Source organism: Lutra lutra, chromosome 12 (assembly GCF_902655055.1).
Source record: "Lutra lutra chromosome 12, mLutLut1.2, whole genome shotgun sequence".
In the NCBI taxonomy this organism is placed as follows: domain Eukaryota; kingdom Metazoa; phylum Chordata; class Mammalia; order Carnivora; family Mustelidae; genus Lutra; species Lutra lutra.
The window spans coordinates 7,683,234-7,708,653 of NC_062289.1; the positions used below are offsets into that span (position 1 = coordinate 7,683,234).

The 25,420-nt window shown below is 43.3% G+C and overlaps 1 protein-coding gene across 5 annotated transcripts in view; it reads right to left on the minus strand.

Annotated features, from left to right (window-relative positions):
• SOCS6 (suppressor of cytokine signaling 6) overlaps nt 1-24,772 on the minus strand; it is a 38,626-nt gene extending 13,854 nt beyond the window's left edge. Inside the window, exons 1-2 of one of the 5 annotated variants that reach the window (XM_047698165.1) lie at nt 24,669-24,772; nt 18,612-18,800 (exon numbers count right to left, since the gene is read on the minus strand). The gene's annotated coding sequence lies outside the window, so the exon portion shown is untranslated. Of the gene's footprint in view, nt 1-16,820; nt 16,970-18,611; nt 18,801-23,606; nt 24,134-24,668 lie in introns of those variants that run through there. The other 4 variants (XM_047698166.1, XM_047698167.1, XM_047698169.1 and 1 more) reach the window with 4 other exon arrangements.
• Nucleotides 24,773-25,420: the final 648 nt, after the last annotated feature.

The window sequence follows — 25,420 nt, forward strand, 5'->3', positions numbered from 1 at the left end:
ACAAAAATCAATCCTGGACACTAAAATACTATAAAAAGTCCTGTTAGGCCATATGGCCTTTTATCTCTTCTTTTCATTTTTCTAGGCAAAGATCACTCTGGAAGTTTTAAGAGTATCTGTTTTTCTGTTTGCACCTCCAAAAATATATGCCATCTTTTTATAGGATTACCATCTGCCTCATCATGCCTAAGTAAATGTTCTGAATTAGTTTTATTGCTTTTTAATTGTAAAATTTTAAGTTTACACATACACTTGAAAATATGTCTAAAGGTTCAAAGGAAAAGGTTTTAGACATGAATACTTTATTCATATGGGCAAAAGCTAACCTCTTCAAATAATTTCCCAGCCTGTTTTCAAAGGAGATAGTCAAGCCTGACATTAAAACACCCAATGAAAACATTTAAAATACAACATCAACTATTTAACATTCAACAAGTAATACAGCTTTATTATTGCCGGTTTACGAGGGAGGAAACCAGGTCTCAGAGAGATTAAAACTTGCCCAACCAAGTTAAGTAATGTGTCACGAGGAGAGATGTGGAATGTGATCGTGGCACATCGAAGCTCCCATTCTCCCCCCCGTGACAGGCTGCCACGCAGCCAGCCCGCTGCTAACTCAGCAGTTCCCAACTTCCCAGTCTGGGGACTCCTTCATTCTCTTACAAATTACTTAAGACCACCAAAAGCTCGTGTATGTGGCTTTTATCTACTAAAACTTTCCCTGCTAGAAATTAAAACTGAGACTTTAAAATATTTATTCATTTTTCAATGACAATATACTCATTACATGTTAACATAAATAACATTTTCCTGAAAAAATATATTTACCCAAACAATAAAAATTCAGTGAGACAAGTGGCACTGTTTTACATTACTGTAAATCGTTTTTCTGTCTGACTTAAGACAGCTGGACTCTCATGTTTCCATCTGCATTCAATCTGCTACAATATGTTGTTCCAGTTAAAGCATAATTAGAAAATCCAACCTCCTACAGATACATAGCTGGGAAAGGGAGAAATATTTTCTTTAATAATCTTTTCATATAACCGTGGGTATTCTTCCCTGTGATATTATACCAAAAATCAACAAGTGATAGTTTTTTAAAAAGTCAGTTGCACTGGGAAATCTGGAACCCTTTAGATAACTTCTTTATTACATTCAAATCCAATGGTCGAAGCTTGCATTTTGAATCAATCATCCAGATATGTATTATTTTGTAGTATCATAGTGATTTCATTATGCAATCTCGAAAAATCCCATTTATTAACATTACCATTGGCTGATCCCATCAGGAAAGTCTAAGCACTGGGAAGCAGTAAACTAACAGTGGGAGACACAAGCTCTCCACCATTCTGATTTTTGCTTAAAAGCTTGGATTTATCACTGACACCAATACTGTCTGTAAATTTATGAAACTGTATTTACCGAAAACCTGAAGCTGAAAAACCGTAGTTTGTCAATAGGTCTCTTGTTAATTTATTTAGTTTTTGTTTTGTTTTTTTAAGTTAAGTTCTTTGCCCAATGTGGGGCTTGAACTCACGACCCTGAGATCAAGAGTCACACCACTACAGACTGAGCCAGCCGGGCGCCCCTGTCAACAGTTCTTTCAGGTAAAAGTGGTATCTCCTGACAGATTTCATGAAAGAGGAGCTGTACCGCAGCATCGCCAACAACAGCACAGATGCTTCCCCTGAGACCCCTTCTTCCATTAGTCTGTGGGAGAAACCATGCTCTATACACTTGCATTTCATCACAAGGATTTTGAAAAGACGTGTACTCAGGGTCAAGATTTAATAAACGTAACAATTTTTACAGCTTCCTCAGTGACTTTTTTTTTTTTTAAGATGTATTTATTTACCAGAGACAGCACACAAGCAGGCGGCGCAGCAGGCAAAGCAGGCAGAGGGAGAAGCAGGCTTCCCACTGAGCAGGGGGCCTGATGGGGGACTCGATCCCAGGACCCCGGGATCATGACCTGAGCTGAAGGCAGACACTCAACCTACTGAGCCACCCAGGAGTCCCTCCTCAGTAACATTCTTAAACGTAACTGTGACCTGCTTTTTACTGCAAGTGCTTAGAGGTGAAGAACAGGAGACTGCTATGAATGCTCAAATCACAGCTGGGGCCACAACCCTGGCCACGAGGGCACCACCAATTGTATCCACCATTGCTTCTGCACCCTCAGAGAATGGCAAATAATGTTTCAGCCTCATTATCAAAGGGGATCCACAGACCATACTTAGAACTACCAGCTTAAACTATCTGTGAAGACAGTTTAAAAGAACAAAGAGAGAGAATTTAAGATAAGCAAGGCATCCACATAAGTTAGCAAGACAAGGAGTTTCACTATCCTCTCTGCCCTAAAGGTGGCCAGTTTCTTAGCAAGCCATTGTTTCGTGCCCTTCCATTTCAGCTCCTCAGTTTCTATTCGTTGTTCCTGACTCTGCCAGTATATTTCTTGCCATTAACTTTATAAAAAATGAAAAATAAATAACAGATAATAAAATCCTTCCAGAAAGGGAGGAGAAAGGAGAGAAAGTAGACCATATGATAAAAAGCAAAATAAAGGCAATAGCCAATATTACATGAAATGCAACAGAATTAGGTCCCAATGTTTGTTATACCGATATATATAACTGGGATAAACTCAACTATTAGAAAAAGATTTTCAGTCTGGTCTTAAAAATCCCATCATATACGAAACACACTAAAATCAATGGTCTCAGAAAGCTTCAAAACACCATAAAATCTCTGCTAGCCACTATCAGACTATCCTCTTCTTCAGCATTCCTGCGATTATCCTATTCTATCAAGTGAATCAAGTTTACTTGTATTCTACTTGAGATCAGGAATGTTATCAGTCGCTGGTTATATCCCCATTACATAAAATACCTCCTGGGTTTGACTGAGGTTCATCCAAACTTTTTTTTGAATTTAAATTCACCGCATGTTTTAAGCATGCAAACAAGTAATTTTTTTTAAGTTCTTCCTACAAAAATAATTGATTCATAAACACTAAATAAATGCAGATGGCTAAAAATTTTCTGTGGAATTAAGTGTAAACAAAACCATTCTAAAAGCCAACAACACAGTACTTAAAAAAAAAATGTAGGCTTTTGTACAAAGATTGCTTTGCAAATATGATTAACTTCTACTTAAAAGAAATGTCAAAATGGAAATCACATATAATATATCATTTAAGGACAGATTTTACATAATTCAGACTGATAGAATTTAGTCAATGGATATTTAAAGAAAGACACTGGTCCTACATATGGAAATTACGAAAGAGTGCATATTTACTTGTTTCAATTAAAAATGAAATGTTTAAAAATACGTGAGTCCATACTTAAGTGAAGTTTTTCAGTTAACTGACAAACACCAATCTTAATTGCTTCAGGAAAAATCCTCTAACAGAAAAGAATGAAAAAAGGAATATGCGAACAACAAGAAAGCTAGTGTAACAGTAACAAGATAGTGAAAATGGTCATACAAATACAAAGGGGCACATTACATAAGGTATAACCCACACAGAAAATAAAAATGCCAAAAATCTTTACACACAAGGAGGCCCGGATGGCACAGTTGGTTAACCGTCCAACTCTTGGTTTCGGCTGAGGTCATAATCTCAGGTCGTGAGATTAAGCCCGAGACAGGTTCCACACTAAGCGCAGAGTCCACTCGAAATTCTTTCTCTCCCTCAGCCTCTCCCACACATGCTCTTTCCCTCTCTAAAATAATCAATCTTTAAAAAAAAAAAAAAATCTTTGCACACAAAATGGAACATTAAAATATCTTTTTCAGCCCAAGAAAAGAAATGAAAATGAAGATTACAGATTTAAATTACATAATTACTTTATTTAATATATGGATTCTGTACTCTAAAAAGTAAGAAAGCATCTGCTTTTTAAGAACTTATGGTATAGTTACCAAATGTGCCAATATATGAGGTCACAATGGAAATATCAGTAAACTGAAAAATCAGAAATATCTCATTGGGGCACCTGGATGGCTCAGTTAGGGATCGGACTCTTGGCTTCGGCTTAGGTCATAATCTCAGGAGGAGGGGATGGAGCCCCACACTGGGCTCCACTGGGCAAGGAGTCTGCTTGGGATTCTCTCTCCGCCACTCCTCCTGTCCCTCTCCCATCTCTTTAAAAAAAAAAAAAAAAGAAAAGAAAAAAAGAAAACTCCTCAAATGACAAGACAATAAAAACGTAAAAAGGAAAACAGAAAAATAAAAATGACCAAACATCCTCTTGAATCAAAGAGGAAATCTCAAAGAGAAGAAAAATGGTATACTCTTTATAAACTAAAGTCATGGAAATGCAACAGATCAAAAACTATGTGATTCTGCAAGACCCTATTAACTGCGCTCCCAGAAAACTTCTAAGCCTTAAAGGCTTACAAAACTAAACATTAAGGAATTTTAAAATAAATAAATAAAAATAAATAGTAAGGAATTAAAAGAAACAAAGTATGCATTCAATTCCAGAAGTCAGCAATGAGAACCACCCCCCCGCCCCCGCAAAAGATGAAAACACAAACTAATGAATCAGAAAACAAAAAATAGTAGTGGTAAACATTATAAGAGTTGATTCTTCGGTCAAAGGACAAAAAACTTAGTTGATGAGCAACTGGCTGTTTTAAGAAAAAGGAAAACTGTATTTATATGAATTAGAAATGAAGTAATTACAAAATATGTAAGAGTACTATGTAAATTCAATAAAAATTTGAAATTTAGATGAAATGGGTAATTTTAAGGCAAAATATATATTACCAAAATTTGCCTTACAAGAGGCAGGAATTCAAAAGAGACTAATAGTTGTCAAACAACTTGAGGAAGTCCTGAAAGAACTACCACGCCCCTCTTCCTTTGGGGAGAAAAAGGGACTAATTACTAAAAACACAAAATACAAAACTCACTAAACTACTTCAGGACATAGAAAAAGCAGCCTCCCAAATTTACTTCTGAAGCTAAAAAATACTGATACCACCACTGGACAAAGACAATACATTAAATACAAAACAAAACAAAAAACCCCACAGATCTCACTTATGAATACTGAAATACAAATTTTAAACACCAGAGTGGTGAGGGGAAACAATTCAGCTATGTAAGGTGCATCCCAGGATTGCCTGCACAGCTGATTATTTATAAATTCATTATAATTTACCATAGAGCAAAGGAGCAAAATCATATGACAACAGCCATAAATCTCTCTCTCTCTCTCACACACACACACCAGAAAAAAATATCAATCCTAACCCTTCAAAATAGAAGCAGAAGGACATTTAACACACGATTTATATAACAAACTTAAGAATCAGATGAATAAAGAAATGATAAAAAGCCAGCAACAAAGATGTGGATTATCAAGTATTAATTAACATTATTTTCAACATGCTAGCTAATTAATCAGACAAGGGTAAGGAGTATAAATATTGGAAAGGAGAAGGCAAACTGTCATTATTTACAGATGGCATGAGTGAGTACCTAGAATACAACAGATGCAGCTGAACAACTATTAGGGAAAAAAAGAAAACAAAAAAATTCCCTCTAGTGACTACTTACAAAATTTACATGTAAAAATCACTAGTAATTACTTTTAAAAAGCTGGTGGGGGGGCGCCTGGGTGGCTCAGTAGTTAAGCCTCTGCCTTCGGCTCAGGTCATGATCTCAGGGTCCTGGGATGGAGACCCGCATCAGGCTCCCTGCTCCACGGGAAGCCTGCTTCTCCCTCTCCCACTCCCCCTGCTTGTGTTCTTTCTATCCGTATCTCTCTCTCTGTCAAATAAATAAATGAAATCTTAAAAAAAAAAAAAAAAGGCTGGTAGGCAAATATAGCAAAAGACTAGATTTGATTTATAATAGTTTCAAAAAAGATGAAATTATTTTTTTCAAGATTTTGTTTATTTATCTGACAAAGAGAGAGTGAGCGAGCACACAAGTAGGGGGAGCAGCAGGCAGCGGGAGGAGCAGACTCCCCACTAATCAAGGAGCCCAACCGGTGCTCAGTCCCAGGACCCTGGGATCACAACCTGAGCCAAAGGCAGATGCTTAACTGACTGAGCCACCTAGGCACCCCAGATGAAATTAATTTTTCAAAAATGTCCAGAAATACATGAAAAACTTTAAAAGTCCTCAAGAGGATCATAACCGATTTAGATATATAGAAAGACACATCTTATTCTTAGATAAAACAATTAAATCCTGTCAAAACATTCTTCAAGACCCCAAGAAAACATCAATGGTATTTGCAAGAAACCAGATACAATTATTTTGAAATTGGACCTATAAACAAGGAAAAGAGGAAAAAAACTAAAGGATAAAATGAGCTACACAAGATATTAAAACATACAGCTTAGGGCACCTGGGTGGCTCAGTCAGTTAAGCGACTGCCTTCCGCTCAGGTCATCATCCCAGAGCCCCCTATCGAGTCCCACATCGGGCTCCCTGATCAGGAGGGAGTCTGCTTCTCCCTCTGACGATCCCCCCTCTCATGCTCTCACTTTCTCTCTCTCTCTCAAATTAAAAAAAAAAAAAAAAATTAAAAATTAAAACAAAACATACAGCTTAAAACTGGAGGGGGGAAAAAGACTAGAAAGTCGAGAAACAGACCAAACACACATCGAAAGAGTATGTGCCCAACAGAACACGTGACACTACTGGGGGAAGGAGAAATAATGATGACCATTTGGGAGTGGTGGAGAAAGCAAAGCTTTTACTTTCTTATGTAAAAGTACTGTGCAGAAGGATCAAATACACAAACATAAAAGAAAATACAAAAGTTGTAGAAAAATCTTTTTAAAAAATCTTAGCACTGCAGAAAGCTTTTCTATGCATAACATAAAACCATGAAACCATAGAGGAAAAGAATGACAACCCAACAATGCAAAAGTTATAAATCTCTGGATAGCTAAAAGAATGGCATAACTAAAGCCAAAAGATAAACCAGAGGAAAACTGCGAGCACATGACAAAGGACTAATTTCTGTAGCACAGACTGTGCTCTTAGAAATCGGTACGAGAAAGGCACAAAATCCCATAAGCAAACGGGCACAACATACAAAAGAACAGTTCACAGAGAAATAACGGAAGGAAAGAAAAAAGAAAGGCAAGAAAACAAGAGAAACCAAGCAAGTGAGAGAGGGAGAAAACAAATTCAAGTAGCCATTCATCACCCTAGAAGATTTTCAATTCATTCATAACAATGAAATTAAAGGAATCTGGGGTGCTAGAAACTGTTCTATATCTTGATTGTGGTAGTGGTTATACGACCGAATATATTTGTTAAAAATCAACAGATGGTACGCTATAAAGGCTGACTTTTACTCTAAGTATATTCTAAAATTTTTACTTATTTGAGAGAGAAAGAGAGCGAGCACACATGCACACACACGCAGAGTGGGGGGTAGAGGGAGAGGGACAGACCACTCCACGCTGAGCGCGAGCCCAACAGAGAACTCAATCTCATGACCCTGAGATCATGACCTGAGCTGAAATCAAGGAGTCAGATGCTTAACTGACTGAACCACCCCGGCGGCCCTCCCTGGAGGATATTCTATCTCAACTTTAAAAATGCACTGAAAGGAAAAGCAAAATGGTAGTATCTCTCACCTATGAGTTTGAAAAAGTTAAATCAGTAACAATGTTGGCAAGGGTATGAAAAACGGATAAAAAACTTAATACAAATTGGTACGGTTTGTGGAGAATTATTTGAAAATATTTATCAAAATTTTAAATTCACATATGCTTTAAATAAGTTAATTATGTGACCAGGAATTTGTGTTTTGGATATATACTCATGCCAGAAACAATGACATACGGAAAATGATGTTCCCTAAAGCATTAAAATTTTTAAAAGCTACTATTACTTGATCATTTACCTCAGTACTGGTAAATATAGGCCACACATTAGCCCAATGCATGCCAGGCTCTGGTTTAAGCCTTCCGAATACACAGCATCTCACTTAACCCTTAGAACCCTGTGTACTCAGTACTGCACACAAGGCAGTCTAACACAGTGGAAAGCACTCTGGAACCACAAAGCAGGAGTTCATGTATTTCCTGGGTCTATGATTTAACAGTTGTGTGATCTTCAAAATAACGGAACCTACCACTCAAGTCAGTTGTGAGGTTTAAACGTGTTAATATATGGCGCACCTGGGTGGCTCAGTGGGTTAAGCCTCTGCCTTCAGTTGAGGTCATGATCCCAGGGTCCTGAGATGGAGCCAGGCATCGGGCTCCCTGCTTCGTGGGGAGCCTGCTTCCTCCTCTCTCTCTGCCTGCCTCTTTGCCTACTTGTGATCTCTCTGTCAAATAAATGAATAAAATCTTAAAAAAAAAAAAAAAAGCGTTAATATATGCGGTGTCCTCACAACATGGCCTAGTGTGTATTAGGCTGATATGTGTCTGCAGCTAATAGTAGTAGTCAAAACCGTAATATCCCCACTGTAGAAATGGGGAAGCTGAGGTAGAGATTAACGGTATGCTTAAGGTCAAAGAACTGATTCTACAGAATGAGCCCATTTATTCACTCTACAGACATATACTGAAAAATTTATTTTGGCAAAAATGCAGAGTTAACCTAAATATCTGAAACAATAATAGACAACAAAAATCAGTGGACCACTTTAATAAACTATAATCCACCAATACGACAGGATATCATGCAGATAAACCAAAAGGTCCAAAATACATTGTTGGTAAAGGGCGAGCTACAAAACAAAACACAAACATGATCCCATTTATGTACGTATTTATATGCCTACACGTATAGAGTAAATGTCTCAAAGACTATCCGGCATCGATGACTGCAGCTCTAGTGGCGAGGGCAAGGGGTCAGGAAGCCCGACAGACTGCTCTTTTCCTATACAGGTATCGTCCGCTTTTTGAATGCGCCTTACACCACGTTAACTTTTACAAAAAGAGCTCCATCTGTACCCGGTTTGGCTGACCAAAAGAAATCCACAGAGGGTTTTGCTTTTGCAGAAACGGCAAAGAGCAGAAACAGCATTCCCTGTGTTTGGCAGTGAGCAGGGTGGGAGGCTGTGCTCCCTCAAGACGCGAGCGTGGCGCCCCCCAGCTCCTGCCCGGGGAACTGCACTCAAGTGTCCAGGCTTCCAGCTCCGGGAGCTTGGAACTGGGCCCGTGAGCATGTGTGCTTTTCCTGATTCACTCTGTGCTTCCATTGGCAAGACGTGTTCTGAGGTACCAGAAAAACCTCAAAGAGATTATTTTGGGGGGTATGGAAATGCTCAAAACATATCCCATGTAATTTATAACTGCTTCTTCACTTTACATACCATTTTGGCTCAGAAAAGGTTTCACAGGAACGCCCTACTTTCAGAGAGTGGGGGAATCCTGTATTAGATCTTTCGGTGACCAGGAAGCACATTTCACTTTACTACAAAACAACCACCCCCACCACACGCCCTGAGAAAAGAAAACAGGCAGGCTAGGTAAAATATGTATGTGTGTGTTTTCAGTCACCTCTTATCCAGAAAAGCAGGACGCTGATGCCCTCAGGATCAAAGGTCTCAATACTTTTCCTAAATCCATCTCTCCCTAAACCTTCCCAAACCATTCCCAGTTCTCCCTCGCTGTTCATCTCAAGGATGCAAACTCCTCCCCTCCATGCCCTGTGCCATTTCAGGTCCCTCACTCTCGTCTTTCGCTCCGCTGTTCACAAGCGGGCCTCTTCCTGTGGCGCCCCTCCCTCTGCATACCAGGTATGAGCACCTTATCCAACCCAAATCCCTGACGCCGGACAACCTTGGCACCCTGGGGTTCGCCTCATATGGCAAGTGCTTCTCACCACATTCACTATGATTTCTGTTTAACTTACACCACTCACCTCTGTGAGTCCCTCTCCCACCTTCTTCATCATTTCAGGTGACATCCTGGTCTTGACACTGTAAGACACTGCACTTCCTTGAAAAGCTTAAGGAGTTGCTGCCAGACCTACACAGAGATGAAAGGCCTTACCCTCAAGGACCGTAGACTCAAGTACAGACTATAAGCAAGCAGCATTTGCAGAAGACAGGGAGGGGCTGCACAGGCAGAGTTCGGGGGCTATCCCCATTCACAGGAGATACCCAGGAGGAAGAAGGAGGGGGTCCTGCCACCCGTTACTACCTCTACACCATACAACTTCCTTTACTAATACCAGCACTACCACTGCCCAGTCGGAGGGGACTACATCCTAAAAAACGTACATTCATCTTCTTGGATCCTCAAAAGAACTCTATCAGAAGGTATTGTCTTTATATCTTTATCTCCATTTTATAGAAGAGGAAGCTAAAGCTTAGAAAGTTTGAGTCTGGGACACCTGGGTGGCTCAGTCGGTTAAGCATCTGACTCTTGGTTTGGGCCCAAGTCATGATCTCAGGGTCCTGAGAGAGAGCCAGCATCAGGCTCTGTGCTCTGGGCAGAGTCTGCTTGAAATCCTTTCCCTCCACCTCTCCCCTTCCCCAACTCGAGCACATTTCTTGCTCTCTCTCTCAAATAAATAAATAAATAAAATCTTAAAAAAGGTTAAAAAAAAAAAAAGGAGGGGCGCCTGGGTGGCTCAGTGGGTTAAAGCCTCTGCCTTCGGCTCAGGTCATGATCCCAGGGTCCTGGAATCGAGTCCCACATCAGGCTCTCTCTTCTGCAGAGAGCCTGCTTCCTCCTCTCTCTCCCTACCTGCCTCTCTGCTGACTTGTGATGCCTGTCAAATAAATAAATAAAAATCTTTAAAAAAAAAAAAAAAAAGGGAAAGAAAGTTTAACAATCTGTCCAAAGTCACAAGGGAAGGGGCCAAGTAACCGACCCGAATGCCAACCAGCGGTGCATAGTCTAGAAACTACCACCTTTTCGGATGGTTTAGAATGGGAGAGCAGAGCCTAGTGACTAAGAGCACAGACCCTGGAACCACGCCACTTGAACTCAGATCACAGGCAGCATTTCCTAATGAGCGTGCGCACCCGGGCCTCAGTTTCGTCATCTAGAACAGACATCAAACAAGCGTCTACCCAGGGGAACTCGCTTCTGGCGTGATGGTACGAGGAAGCTGACAAACCCTCTCCACAAGAGGCAACCCTACAGTTGGGTCAAACTGTAGAAAGCAACCACTGCAGCACTCTGGAGATGAACTCACAGCATGTGAGAACTGAGAACCTTATTCGTGAAAAACCACTCAACTCTGGGACTGCATTAAAATTACAGACTTTTATACTCCAAAACACGTTGAGAGAGAGCAGGTCACAGACTAGGAAAAAATATTTGTACGTCACATATCTGATATAGCATCTTTATGCAGAACAAATAAAAAACCTTTACAACTGAATTAAGATAACCCAAGTTTTTAAATTGGCAGAGGACATGGATAGATCTTTTACTAAAGAAGACAGAAGACGTGCAAATGGCTAATAAGCACACGTTATTATTAAGGTGCTTAATATTACTGGTCATTAATATAAATTAAAAGCCACAATGATACCAGCACACAGCCACCTGAATGACCAGACCTAGTGTTAACAAGTACGTGGGGGAAACTGCAACCTTCATGCATTGTTGGTGGGAATGCAGAACAGCTTGACTTTTGAACTTTTCTCTGTTTTCCTTAGCGTGAGAAAAATGTTAAAGTGCGTGGCTAAATATACGTAACAAAAAGATTTTAGATAGAGCAGGTACATTTTAGACCCCCAGAAATCAGTGCCTATCAGTTCATAGGGACCCTGTATTTCCTTTTTCCTACAGCTGTAGAGTGCTTGTGTATTGACTTCATTCTTTTTGTGGCACCTTGAGGAAGTTTCTCATTTTATTTTAGTTGATTTTGTCAGTTTTCTTTTATTGTTTGCTCCTTTTGTTGTCCTAAGAAATCCTCCTGATGCTGGTCTTATACTCTTCCGTATTTCCTATACAACTACTGAAGTTTTGTTTTTCACCTGTAAGTCCTTGATTAATCTAGTATTGATTTATATAATGTAAGGATTAATTTACAGTTTCCCACATGGACAACCAAGTGGCTCAACACATAAAAAAAAATACTGACCCTCCGGCACCTGGGTGGCTCAGTCGGTTAAGCCTCCAACTCTTGGTTTTGGTTTCAGTTCAGGTCATGATCTCAGGGACCATAAGATCAAGCCCTGAATGAGGCTCTCCGCTCAGTGGAGAGTCTACTTCAAAGATTCTCACCCTGTGTTCCTCCCTTGACTCACAGGAACACTCTCCTCTCCTCTCCCTTTCTCCCTAAAACAAGTAAGTAAATCTAAATAAAATTTAAAAAAAAACAAAAAAACTGACCCTGATAAGATCAAAGAAACAAAATTAAAATAGAAATTACTTTCCACAACCCAAATTAGTAAAGATTTTTCTAAATGATAATATTCATTACTTGAAAATGTCTTAACATAGCTGTTTAAAAAAAAACTTGGTTCTATGCAACTCTTAGAAAAATATTCATACTCTTTGATCCAATAATGCTGTTCTTATAACTCTTAAAGAAATAACACAAAACCAAAGCATGACAACATCCCCTACATTATTATATATGATAAAAAAAATAAATTTTAAGAATCAGAAACATTCTAATTTCCAACAGTCTGAGAACTGTAAACAAAATTCTAGCACATCTACACACTGGAGCTTTAGGGAACCACTAAAACTGATATTTATACAGGGTTATAAATAACATGAGGGAAAAGTTCATATTGTTCATTTGTTAAGTGCAAAAACACAGGAAACAAAATCGTATGTACAGTGTGGTCTCGATTATGTAGAAAGAATAGGGAGGCACACCAGACCAGAAAGAAATACAGCAGAACTGCCATCTGGACCACAGAATGCTCCGTAAATAACTATTCTCAATACTCTATTTTCAAAATATCCTATAAATACAGAGTTTTTATAAGAAGAAGGTCTGTGAGTTTTCTAAAGGCAGTGGCTGAGTAAATCCATCAGGTTCAAGCAAAATGCAAGGCCTTTTCTTGGCTTTCAGTTCTACCACGAATGAACAAAAATATAAATCAATAGATAAGAATATTGTATTTTTTAAATGAGAGCCTAGGCAGCCTTCTCTTTCTCTTCACCCCACCCAAAACAAATTTTTGCCAATCTGACACTTGATTTTGATTTGTGTATAGTTAGGTCTGGCCTGAAATATTCAGTCTAATGAGTATTATATCAATATAGAGTTAATACAGGCTTAATATATAAATATTAACTCAGAATAATAAACTCATCAGCTTTTCAGTGACCCTCTTAACTCCTTACTCAGTTTATATTCCACACTCAATCATAATCATTCCCTCAATTCCCTTTCTCACTTTACTCTGACACACTCTCTTGGCAAAACATCACTGCTTCAATCCAACTCTGCCCATGCCATGTCTACACCCTTACAGGAAAATGTGGCTGGAGAAACACATACGACTCCGCCTGGTCTCACTTAACGTCATGACCATGAACCTCAGCTGGAAACTTAATGCTGCCTGGAAATCAAACTACACTTCCCTGATCCATTCACTCTCTCCTGTTTCTTGCCAACCAACGCACATCTTTCTTCGCACCTGTAACATGTACTCCCCCATCTTTAATCTCAGCTGATGGCCCAGCTTCCTATCTCACTGAGAAAATTAGGACATGAGAAGAAAACTTCGGACAAAACATCCTGTTACTTTACCTATCCGTGCACTTCTCTCTCAAGGCCCTCCCCTCCATTTGTCTACTGGATCTCCCTCACGTCCCAACAAGCTCCCCTCTCTACTGGATTCCTCCTAAAAGCATCATTTCTCATGTATACAAACTTGTCTTTAGCCTACCTTCCCCACCAGCTATGGTTCCGTCTCTTTAATTCCCTCTGCAACAAAACACCTTGGGAGAAACATACATACTGGAGACCTACTAATCCTTTTCTCCGGTTTTCCCTCTACGCACATCAGACACCTTCTCTACCACATCAAACAAACTGCTCTGGTCAAGGTCACCAATGACGTCCCACTATCAATCCAGCATCAGTGCTCAGTTCTTACCTGCTCTGTCGACAGCACCTCCCACAGCTGAGCAGTCCTCAGACTACCGTGTCTCCAATCTGTCACGCTGGATACCCGAGCACTCATGCTGGGTCACTTTTCCTCACACCCCAGTGACTTCACTCGGTCTCATACCTGAAATAGCACTGATGTCTCCTCCACTCCCAGATCCACATCCTTCACTAGCCTCATTTTAGTCAACTCCCTTCTTGACACTGCCTTGCACTGTCTTAGGAATATCCGAGACTAAATGTGTTCAAAACTAAACTCTGGATCTCTCCCATCGCAGCCCCATACCTGCTCTACTTGCAGCCTTTCCCACTTCGGTCTATGGTTACCCCATCCTTCCAACTGCTCAGCTCGAAACCTCCACAATCATCCATGGTTCCTCTCTCTCTCTCCCTCACCACATTCGGGGTCATGATTCAACTACTTTCAAAATACATGCAGGATCCAATCACCCGCTGCCACTTAACTGCCTGTGCTCTCAGCCGCAGTAGTTAACTGCCTCCCAGTTCACTTCCTTGCTTTCTCCTCGGGCCTCTACATTCTTTTCTCACATGCGGACAGTGCCCTGAGTAATGACGTCCTTTATCTCTGACCCAGGAGTGTCACGTCTTCTGGCAGTGATCATGAAACTGCCAGGCTAAGGTGACAGCTTGAGCACAAGGTGCAATCTCCTACTCGTCACAGTTCTGGACGACCACACGCAAATAAAAATAAATGAAAAATAGTAAATGGAATAGAATTCCTTTGACTTCTTTTAGGGCCTCCAGATCTTACACAACAAGCTTTATTTTACAAAGTATTATGATTATTTGCATGATTACAAAGGTAGATAAAGAAATTTAAAGATAACCAAGTTAAGAAAAACGAACTTAAAACTGCCAAGTAATTTCAAATTTAATTAAGAATAAATTAAGGGGCGCCTGGATGGCTCAGTCAGCTAAGCATCTGCCTTCAGCTCAGGCCATGATCCAGGGTCCTGGGATCAAGCCCCACACATCAGACTCCCTGCTTAGCAGGGAGTCTGCTCCTCCCTCTCCCCACTGCCCACGCTCTCTAATAAATAAAATCTTTAAAAAAAATAAGTAAATTTATAATTACAACAAAAGCTCTAATAAATTTTCAAGTGATTCTCTCCCACCCTGTAGGCTACTGACAGAAAAATATGGGGTAGCACTAGTTTGCTCTGTGACACTGAATCAATCTCTCCTTGGTGAGTCTGTTTTCCCATATAAAATAGATTGATCTCTAAAGCATGCCCAGTTCTGTAAGTACCTGACTCAGGGCAAAGAAAAATATGCAGAGACTAAGGAATTTAACCTGCAGAAACAAAATTTTACACGAGCATCTCTAAGCATCTTTTTAACTGTGTTCAATACATTTCTATTAAGTTAAATATGAAAATGTTCACAAATCCAATCATTTAAAATGTTAAGGGAGCTGGCTTAAATAATTGATTAATGAGCTAAATTCACTCCTCTTTAACTTTTTAATTCAGACTTTAACATTTAAAATTTAAAAAGCAGAACACTTGGGGTGACTAGCTGGCTTGGTCGGTGGAGCACGCAACTGTTGATCTTGGGTCATGAGGTCAAGCCCCACGCTGGATGTGGACGTTACCTAAAAAATAAAATCTTAAGGGCGCCTGGGTGGCTCAGTTGGTTAAGCAACTGCCTTCAGCTCAGGTCATGATCCTGGAGTCCCAGGATAGAGTCCCACATCAGGCTCCCTGCTGGGCAAATAAATAAATAAAATCTTTAAGAAAAAATATCTTAAAAAAAGAAGGTAGCACACCTATATACCAGTTCATCACCGTCTATGAAGTATACACATATTAAATGTTTAATGTATACATTTTTATACCTTTGTAAACACTTACCAATGTACTAGCTAAAAACTCCACAAGTTCCCTAAACAATTGTACCTAGGGGCGCCTGGGTGGCTCAGTGGGTTAAGACGCTGCCTTCAGCTCAGGTCATGATCTCAGGGTCCTGGGATCGAGTCCCACATCGGGCTCTCTGCTCAGCAAGAAGCCTGCTTCCCTCTCTCTCTCTCTCTGCCTTCCTCTCCGTCTACTTGTGATCTCTCTCTGTCAAATAAATAAATAAAAAATCTTTAAAAAAAAAAAAACAATTGTACCGCTTTCATTGCCGATGACCAAGTACAACCTCACTGGTTAAGTACCCAGTAGATAAGGCCCTTTGAGAACTTTTTTTTACCAACTGGTTAAAAGTAAGGTCCAAAGATCTATGTTTGCTGCTTTTGTTTTTATTCTGGCTTTAAAAGTTGAAAAAACTAAAAAAATTAAGATACTGATCCACGAAGTCCAACATCTGGTGAAGAAGAGCTTCAGTCAAGACAAGAAAATGTGGGGCGCCTGGGTGGCTCAGTGGGTTAAGCCGCTGCCTTCGGCTCAGGTCATGATCTCGGAGTCCTGGGATCGAGTCCCGCATCGGGCTCTCTGCTCAGCAGGGAACCTATTTCCTCCTGTCTCTCTGCCTGCCTCTCTGCCTGCTTGTGGTCTCTCTCTGTCAAATAAATAAAGTAAAATCTTTAAAAAAAAAAAAAAAAAGACAAGAAAATGAAAGGGAAGAAATTACAGAAGAAACTGGAAATTTTCCTGTAAAGGAACGACACAAGCTCACAGACTGAAAGGATCCATGTACGCTCAGTACAAAGAGGAACAATAACCAGGCACACCGTGATGAAATTTATAGGAGATAACAAAATGAAACTAAAAGCTTCCCCCAAAATGAGGGGAACATGACGTACAACTGATGGGAAACAGCAACTAACTCAGTAACGCTGCAAACTGCTGGTCCAACATCTTCAAAATTCCAAGGGCAAATTTCTTTTCAGTGCGGAATATGTTCCCAGTCAGTGACTTCTTGCGCGTGTGCACACTTCTCGGCACCCGTGCAGGGCCACAGCTTCTGATAAATGGACTGTGAGGAACATGACATGTGTCACTTCTGGGCCAAATAGTTCAGGGCCAGCGTGACCTGTGAGCTCTCCCCTGCACCTGCTGTGGTAACACAGAGCCGTCGGGGGACGGTGACGAGGACCTGCGGGTGAAAGCAGACTGGGCCCAAAGAAGACGCAGGAAGAGCCCAGGCGCAGTGCAGACTTGGGGAAAGCAAGAAAGAACTTCTATTTACCCGCGAAAATTTCAGAGTTCATCTGTCACTGCATCATCACCTACTCCATCCTGACTACAGCAATAACCGAGGGGCGCCAGGGTGGCTCAGCTGGTTAAGCATCTGTCTACAGCTCAGGTCATGATCTCAGGGTCCTGGGATCAAGCCCCACACTGGGCTTCCTGCTCAGCGGGGAGCCTGCTTCTCCCTCTGCCTGTCGCTCCCCCTGCTTGTGTGCGTACACATGTTCTCTCTGCCTCTGACAGAGAAATAAAATCTTTTTAAAAAATAAATAAATAAATAAAACAATAACCTAGAATTCTACACACAGCCAGACTATAAATTAGATATTTGGAACATACATGCTTTTGACAAAGACTAAACAAAACACAATAACCCCACCTTTCTCAGGAAGTTCCTAGAATGAGCTCCATTAAATCAAGGAAGTAAACTAAGAAACAGAATACAGGTAGCCTCACTCTGGAAAGAGCAGCAAAGAATCTCTAGGTTGCTCTTATAGCTCCTGCTGTTCAGCCTATTTAAGATAATGTCCCTGCCGCTTACGGCTCTTCCCAAACACAGCTCACCCTCCAAGAGCCGGCTCAACTGTTACCTCCTCCACGAAGACACAGATTCAAGTTCCCCACCTCCCAGGAGTGAATGAAAATATCGCGCATCCACAGGACGTGCCCTCCAGTTGAGACTCTGCTAGCGCTGTGGTCTATGACTTGGGGCCGACTGCTTCACCTTAGTCTCCCTTTCCCCAGGATCTATGCAAGGATGAAGCTGGCCAATAATCAGAAGCTTCCTTTTAATCCTCAAATGCAGTAATTCTCCAAATGCACAAAACTAGCAAAATCTTAAAATAATTCTATGTGTGTTAAACACTTACATACTTCCATAGTCTGTGACACTTGGTAATAACATTATTCCCTAAGTATAATTTTTTCACTTTCAAAAGCAATTGTCAACAGATAAATATGATTATTGTCATAGGGATGATATTTCCTTTAAAACCAAAATTAAGCTTTAATAAGAAACATCTCATTACTATAAACACCAAAACAAAATTCACGAAAGGAAAATCATACTAAGTAACAGTACACCGATTCACCTTACTTTACCGTTGAATTAACCCTGTGGCTTCAACCATCCAGTGTTGCTGGGGTACCCAAAATAACACCTATTCCCTACAAGGACAACCATTAGCAGTTCCAAATAATAGGCTATCTAGAGCACGTGATGAATTCACCTTTCCTAAATCATTCTAAAGAATAACATCAAATTCTTAAAATTGTTTTTGATGGACATTTTTCCCATTGGGAGCCATAGAGTCCTCTGTTCTCCTAAAAGGGAAACCTTAAACACAAGCACGCACACCAAATATAATCTCGTGCTGTCACTGAAGTGCTGTACGTAGACAGGTGCCTCTTCGGATGACCACATTTACCTGCTGCAAAACTTCAGGATGGCATAGTGACATCTCCAGGTTCACTGATGCTGAGATAACGGTTTGTCTCCCAGGCCTTCAGTGATCTCCGTCTTTTCTTCTTTCTTTCTTCTCTATTTCTCAACAGTCTGCTCCCAACGACAATGGGACAGCCACTGCTCCCCAAACATAGTCTCCAAGTGTGATGCCCTTTTAATAATTTTAAAAAAACATTTCAGTGTGATGGCTGTTAACAGTGATAAAAATATACGTCCATATATTGCACCGGTATGAAACAAGAGCCTGGAGCCCTGCAGAAGGCCGAGTGCCGTACCTTTGTTGGGCTACATCTCCCACCAGCTGCTTGCAGTGACCCAGTGCCAAGCAACTCGGTAGCTGCCCACATCTGTAACCCTCACGATCCTAGTAGCTGGCACCATCAATACTTCCATGGGCTCCCACTGTCTTTCTGCTTTTATTTTCATTTTTCTTGTTCCTTTGGTCTTACATCCTGTCCCACACAGGGCTTCCTTAAGAAAAACCAAGTCTTGGGGTGCCCGGGTGGCTCAGTTGGTTAAGTGTCTGGCTTTGGCCCCGGTCACGATCTCACAGTCCTGGGATGGAGCCCCACATCGAGCTCCCTGCTCAGCGGGAAGCCTGCTTCTCCCTCTGCTGCTCCCCCTGCTTGTGCTCTACCTCACACACACTCTCTCAAATAAACTAAATGCAAAAAAAAAAAGAAAGAAAGAAAAACGAAGTCTTGCATACACGTTACTGATCACCCAGAATGCTCCTTTTAGTAATCACAGTATATTTTAAACTGATTATTTTTTTAAAAGATTTTATTTATTTGATGGAGAGAAAGCACGCAAGCAGGGGGAGCAGGAGAGGGAGAAGCAGGCTCCGCAGTGAGCAGGGAGCCTGATGCAGGGCTCAATCCCTGGGATCATGACCTAAGCTGAGGGCAGATGCTTAACTGACTGAGCCACCCAGGTACCCCTAAAGCGATTATTAATATTAGCATGTTATATTCTGCACTGAATCCATACATTTCTGTGCATTTTCTCATTTAATCCCCACAATCTCAACAATGCTGAGAAAGGCACTATTACTATTTTACAGATAAAACAAGTAAGACTGAATTTATTTTAAAAACCTACCCTAGGGCGCCTGGGTGGCTCAGTGGGTTAAAGCTTCTGCCTTCGGCTCAGGTCATGATCCCAGGGTTCTGGGATCAAGCCCCACATAGGGTTCTCTGCTCAGCGGGGAACCTGCTTCCCCTCCAACCCCCCGTCTGCCTGCCTCTCTGCCTACTTGTGATCTCTGTCAAATAAATAAATAAAATCTTTTTAAAAATAAACAAATAGAAATAAAAACCTACCCTATAAAGTCACAGAGCTGAAATTCAAACCTAGATCCGCATCCCTATGAAAGACCGCCTTCCCCAACCAGTTAGTCATCTAGGCCTTGTACTGGTCTGATTCCAAATGAGGTTTTTTCCCTCCTGCTGAATTCTGCATCACAAAACTGAAAATGCCAGAGGTGCCAGATAACCATGGGTTTACCTTATCAAGCTACGTGAGCTAACATTAAGGGAAATGTGCCCTGGAGTTGTTACTCTCCATACACTCTAGAGAACTACACTTCCAGAAGTGATGAAGGCCTGTGCATCTTCGTGAGTGGCCAGCTGGACACTTGAATAAGCTTGGACCCACGTTATGGGTCTACAGCTAAAGACAGTTCCTGGGGTATCTGCCTGGCTCAGTCAGTAGAGCATGTAACTCTTGATCTTGGGGTCATGAGTTTGGGACCCATGTTAGGATGACATGGGTCATCCCATGTCATCCTAAGGCTTCCTTTTAAGGAAGTCATCCTTTTAAGGCTGACTTAAAAAAACATAAACAGGGGCGCCTGGGTGGCTCAGTGGGTTAAGCCGCTGCCTTCGGCTCAGGTCATGATCTCGGAGTCCTGGGATCGAGTCCCGCATCGGGCTCTCTGCTCAGCAGGGAGCCTGCTTCCTCCTGTCTCTCTGCCTGCCTCTCTGCCTGCTTGTGATCTCTCTCTGTCAAATAAATAAATAAAATCTTTAAAAAAAAAACATAAACATAAACAAAAATAAACATAAACAAACATAAAAAAATAAACAAACAGACCAAAAAAACCCCAAAAAACAAAACGGTTCTCTCTGTGTAGGGTGAGTTGGGCCCTAAAGTTACAAGAACGTTGGTCTTATTAGTGTTATGATTTATTCAGCTGAGCAGATCAGATAGGGATAATAAGCAACACAAAAAGCCAAAAGATTTCTACAATCTACACTGTACACCCTTGCCTTTAATGTGTACAGAACAACATAAAAACTACAAGCACTTTCTAATGCCATGTCCCTACGGGATGTGTTAGGGAGACACAGAAACACAGAGCACATTCTGCCCACGTGGGACTTTGAGGACGAGAAAGACCAAAAGAAATAAAACTGCAGTTATACGCTGCAGTAAATGTTATGATGAAAACATACAAACTGGTAAGACAGGACTCCTGAAGGGCCTAGAAGGAAGAGTAGTCGGGAAAGACTTCCCTGATGCCATGAACCTGGGATTGAGAGAGAATGAACTGACCATAAGAACAACACTCTAGGCAAAAGAACTACCACGTCACAGATGAGGAGGCCAGAAGCAGCCTGAACGCGAGAGAACAGAAAGGCTAGAGAGTTAACTTCATGGTGAGGAAGACAGGGTTGTTCGAGATTAATGGAAGAACTGGGCAGAAATCTTGTAGCCCATTGTAGAGAGTTTGGAGTTTACTTTAAATAAAAGATATATTCACAATAACTCTGTCAGGTGGATTTATTATCCTCACTTGAGCCCCACAGGAGGAGGACATGGAGGGGATATAAAAGGTGTTCAAGGTCACAAAGCTAGTAATGTATATTAAAGCTCAAACACCACCAAAAGGTACTCATGACCCTTTGCAACATGAGAATTCAAATCTTAAATGACTTTATCTAAGCACATCCTTTCTCGAAACATCAGTAAGTCCACGGGCACCTAAAAATAACTGTCCCATTGAGTAAAATTTAATGTTTGTATGCATCATCAGAGATCCTGAAGTCAGTTTAAAATGTGCCCTTAGTTCTAACACCTTCACTACTTATCTGCTAAACCAACATACTATACAGAATAACAAATTAACCACAAAAACATTAATGACAATTTCACCGTAGATGCAATTTAAAACATGTCCCAATGCTCTTTCGTTTTTACTCCCAGAACTACTCTCTCAATCTAGTCATAGAACAAAGATCCCCCTTTTTATGGCATACACTAGTATTATAAATTTCTCCCTTGTAAAAGGAGTAAATTTTACAGAAACACTCAGGCATCACAGATGTGCCATCTCTAAAACTGGAAAAAGATTAGGGATGGGGACCAAGAACTGAAATCATCTTCACTTCCCATAAAAATCCAACAAACAAAATAGCAAACAGTGATCCTAGCTTAGGTCATTTACTTACCTACCTACCGCTATTGAGTATTAAAATCCACGTGCACACATCCATTAGCTATACTATATATAAATAACATGGGGTATCTGACCTCATATTCAACATATTTGTGTAACAACCCATTCCACATGACTGCGTATTTTTGAGAGAACAGTAATTGCCATAAATTGAAAAATGGACATAACATTTCCATTTTTCAGACTATATTGTGACTTTTAAATAAGATCACACAATTACTTCTATGAGCAAAATAAAGGATACTTGCTATTTTTTTTAAAGATTTTATTTATTTGACAGACTGAGAGAGAGAGAGAGTGAGAGAGAGAGAGAGAGAGCATAAGCAGGGGAAGCTGAAGGCAGAGGGCAAGGGAAAAGCAGGCTCCCAGCTGAGAAGGGTGACCAATGTGGGGCTTGATCCCAGGACCCTGGGCGGAAGGCAGACCCCCAAAGACTGGTGCCACCCAGGCGCCCCAAAGATACTTGCTATTAATAACACAAGTTTCCTGAAAACCAACCACAGTGGAGAAAAACTACCAGAGTTTTCTCTGAGGAGTGAAGTTACATAACAAGACAGTCTTAAGCAGACACTTGCTTCTGTTCCCCCCCAAAAGAGGGGCGTTAAAAGGAAAACTCCGGATGGCAAAATGGGTAGGAATACAGTCAGCACAGCTTTTCCCGCCAGGTCATGGCAATGCCCAGGTAGGCTACAGCCCAGGTCAAGGGCACCCAAACCCCTTCCCTGCCACTCCCTATAAGGTGCTGCCTTGGGACGATGCCACGTGACACCCGAGGGTGTGCCCCTCGGTTCTGGGGAGGCCATGTTTAAGGCCTGCCCTATCTTCCCACTAAAAGAAGGCAAAGGGGCAGTGCCAGGTACCTCCGATCAATTTAGAAGGCATTTAAAGATCATAATAAAGGAAAAAATATTTCCAAAGAGATGCTGAATGGAGACCCAAAAAAGGTAAAGGCTCATCCTTAACCGGATCAAAGAGTGGAAAGCACTTGACCAACCCCAGACAGTAAGTTCTTCTGAGATTCGTTGTCAAGTGGACAGTCTGTGAGCCAGCTTCCCCAAAGGCAAGGAGAAAACATTTCAGAAGGTACTGGAACCAAAGGGTTGAGGCAATAAGACTATGTTTCGAACAGAGACAGATTCTGAAAGTTACCGCACCCGCGTAGAAGATGCAGCAGTGAGGAAAAATTAGCCCACAGGAAAAGAGAAATATCACAGGCTACATTTTCCCGCTTTATCTGTGAAACTCGGTAAACAATACCATTGATGTTTTTAAATAACGAGGATTCTCCACAGCACTGAGTATTCCACTTAACATTCATTCATTCAAATAAGCTAAGTGGATTTCACGCTATTTGTTGGGTTTTTAACAGCCAAGATAAATGTGCGCCTGCCATGGCTGAGAACACCTCCGACATCTCGTCCTGAAGTCGATGGCAGTTTACTTTTGTTTGATTACAAATATCTGTATTCCAAGAAACCCCGGCAATTTAAAACGTACTGGGGAAACGTGTGATGTCTCGTTCACATTTTTATTGTGATTACTACATTCTCCGTCCTCGCACCCAGGAGCATGGTGCCTCACCCAGGACAGACATTCAAGAAACATCTGCTAACTGAATTCAACATGGTCCATTTCGTTACCGGCAGCCTGAGCTTTGTCACCTATTCCCACCTGGCCCTTAATTCCAAAAAGTGGGGACGGGAACCCCAAATTCCACTTTCCGACTGTGAAGTTGGCATCCAGCCTGCTGCGCACATTCCAAGTTTTGTGCCAGGACCTGCCACCGAGAAATGTCAATAGTTGTGCTACATAATGAGCCACAATGGTGTCCCTGAAGTTGCCAACTCCTGAAGCAAATTGAAAATTAAGGCCTGTCTCGCTTCCAGGGGCCGTTGAAAAGCCCACAGCCCCCACATCCGTGCGAGTAAATCCCATCCAGCAGCACCGTCACGCGCGGCACACGCGGGGGGGCCCCGGCGCGACCTCCCGGCGGGCGGGGGGCGGCGGCGGCACAGACGCGGCCTGGGCCCTCCCGAGCCCGCGCGCCCTCCGGCCCCTGGACCGCAGCCCGAGCCCGAGGACCGGCCGAGCGGGCCGGGCGGCGGGCTGCGAGCCGCGCAGGCCCCGCGCCGCCGCCCCAGGCCTTCGCCAAGCCCCGGCCTCTCGCCGGCGGGGCTGCGGGCAACAAAGGCGGAGGCCCGGCCCGGCGCGCCGCGGACGGGGAGGCCGAGGGGTCGCACCGGCGCTCGGCGGAAGCAGGCCTCGGCCCTCCCCCGCCCGGCTCCCCGCCCGGCCCGGCTTCCCGGACGCCGCTTCCCCGCCGGCCGCCCCCCCTCCCTCCCAGCCCGCGGACCCGCCGCGGCGGCCCGGGCCTCGCGCCGCCCGGACCCTCGGCTGCAGGCGCGCCGGGCGGCCTCCCCAGCGCCGCGCGCGCCGGATCCGCCCCCGCCGCCCCGAGGGGAGCAGCAGCCCCCGCGGCCAGTTTCCCGGGTTACGGAGGAAAGGGCGCAGACAGCAAAGCCCGGACCCAGCCCGTGACTCGGCTCCGCAGACGCTCACCCGGCGGCGGCCCGCTCCGCTTCCTCGCCCAGCGCCGGCGCGACTGCCGCGCTCGTCCCTCCTCTCCCGCAACTCCTCCCTCCTCCTCCTTCCTCCTCCTCCTCCTCCTCCTCCTCCTCCTCCTCCAGGAGGGGCGCGCGGCGGCGCCTGGGCCCGAGCGCCGAGCCGGAGCGGAGGAGCCGAGCGGGCCGCCCCGCGCCCTCTCCTCGGCCCGCAGCGCAGGCGGGCGTCCCCGCGCGGGGGGCGGGCCGGGCGGGGGGGCGTCCGGGGCGGGGGGCGGGGACGCGCGGGGTCGCCGGCGTCCCGGAAGGGGGAGCCGGGGCGCGCGTAGGGCGCCGGGGGCACGGGCGCGTCGGGGGACGCGAGGGGCAGAAAGGCGCGCGAGGGGCGTCTGAGGGCCGGGGGCGCGCGGGGTCTGGGTGCGGGCGGGGTGGGGTGTCGCGGGTCGAGGAGGGGTGTTCGGCGGCCGGAGTTGGGGGGGGTGGGGTCCGAGCCGCGTCCCGACCGGCGTCCCCCCAGCCCTGGGGGCTGCTCTGGCCGCTCGTCCCGCGCTAGTTCTTCGGCCCTGCCTCCCCTCTTCGGGTGGCCGGCGCAGAGAAGAAAATCGCGGCCCTTGGGCGCCGGCCCTCCCTTTGCCTCTGCGGTGGGGGTGGCGGCCGAGGGGCGCCCACCTGGCGCGGCGACCCGGGCCCGGTCTCCGCCGGGAGCGAGGGACCGAGGACGGCCGAGCACGCCTTCCGGAGCAGGGCCCC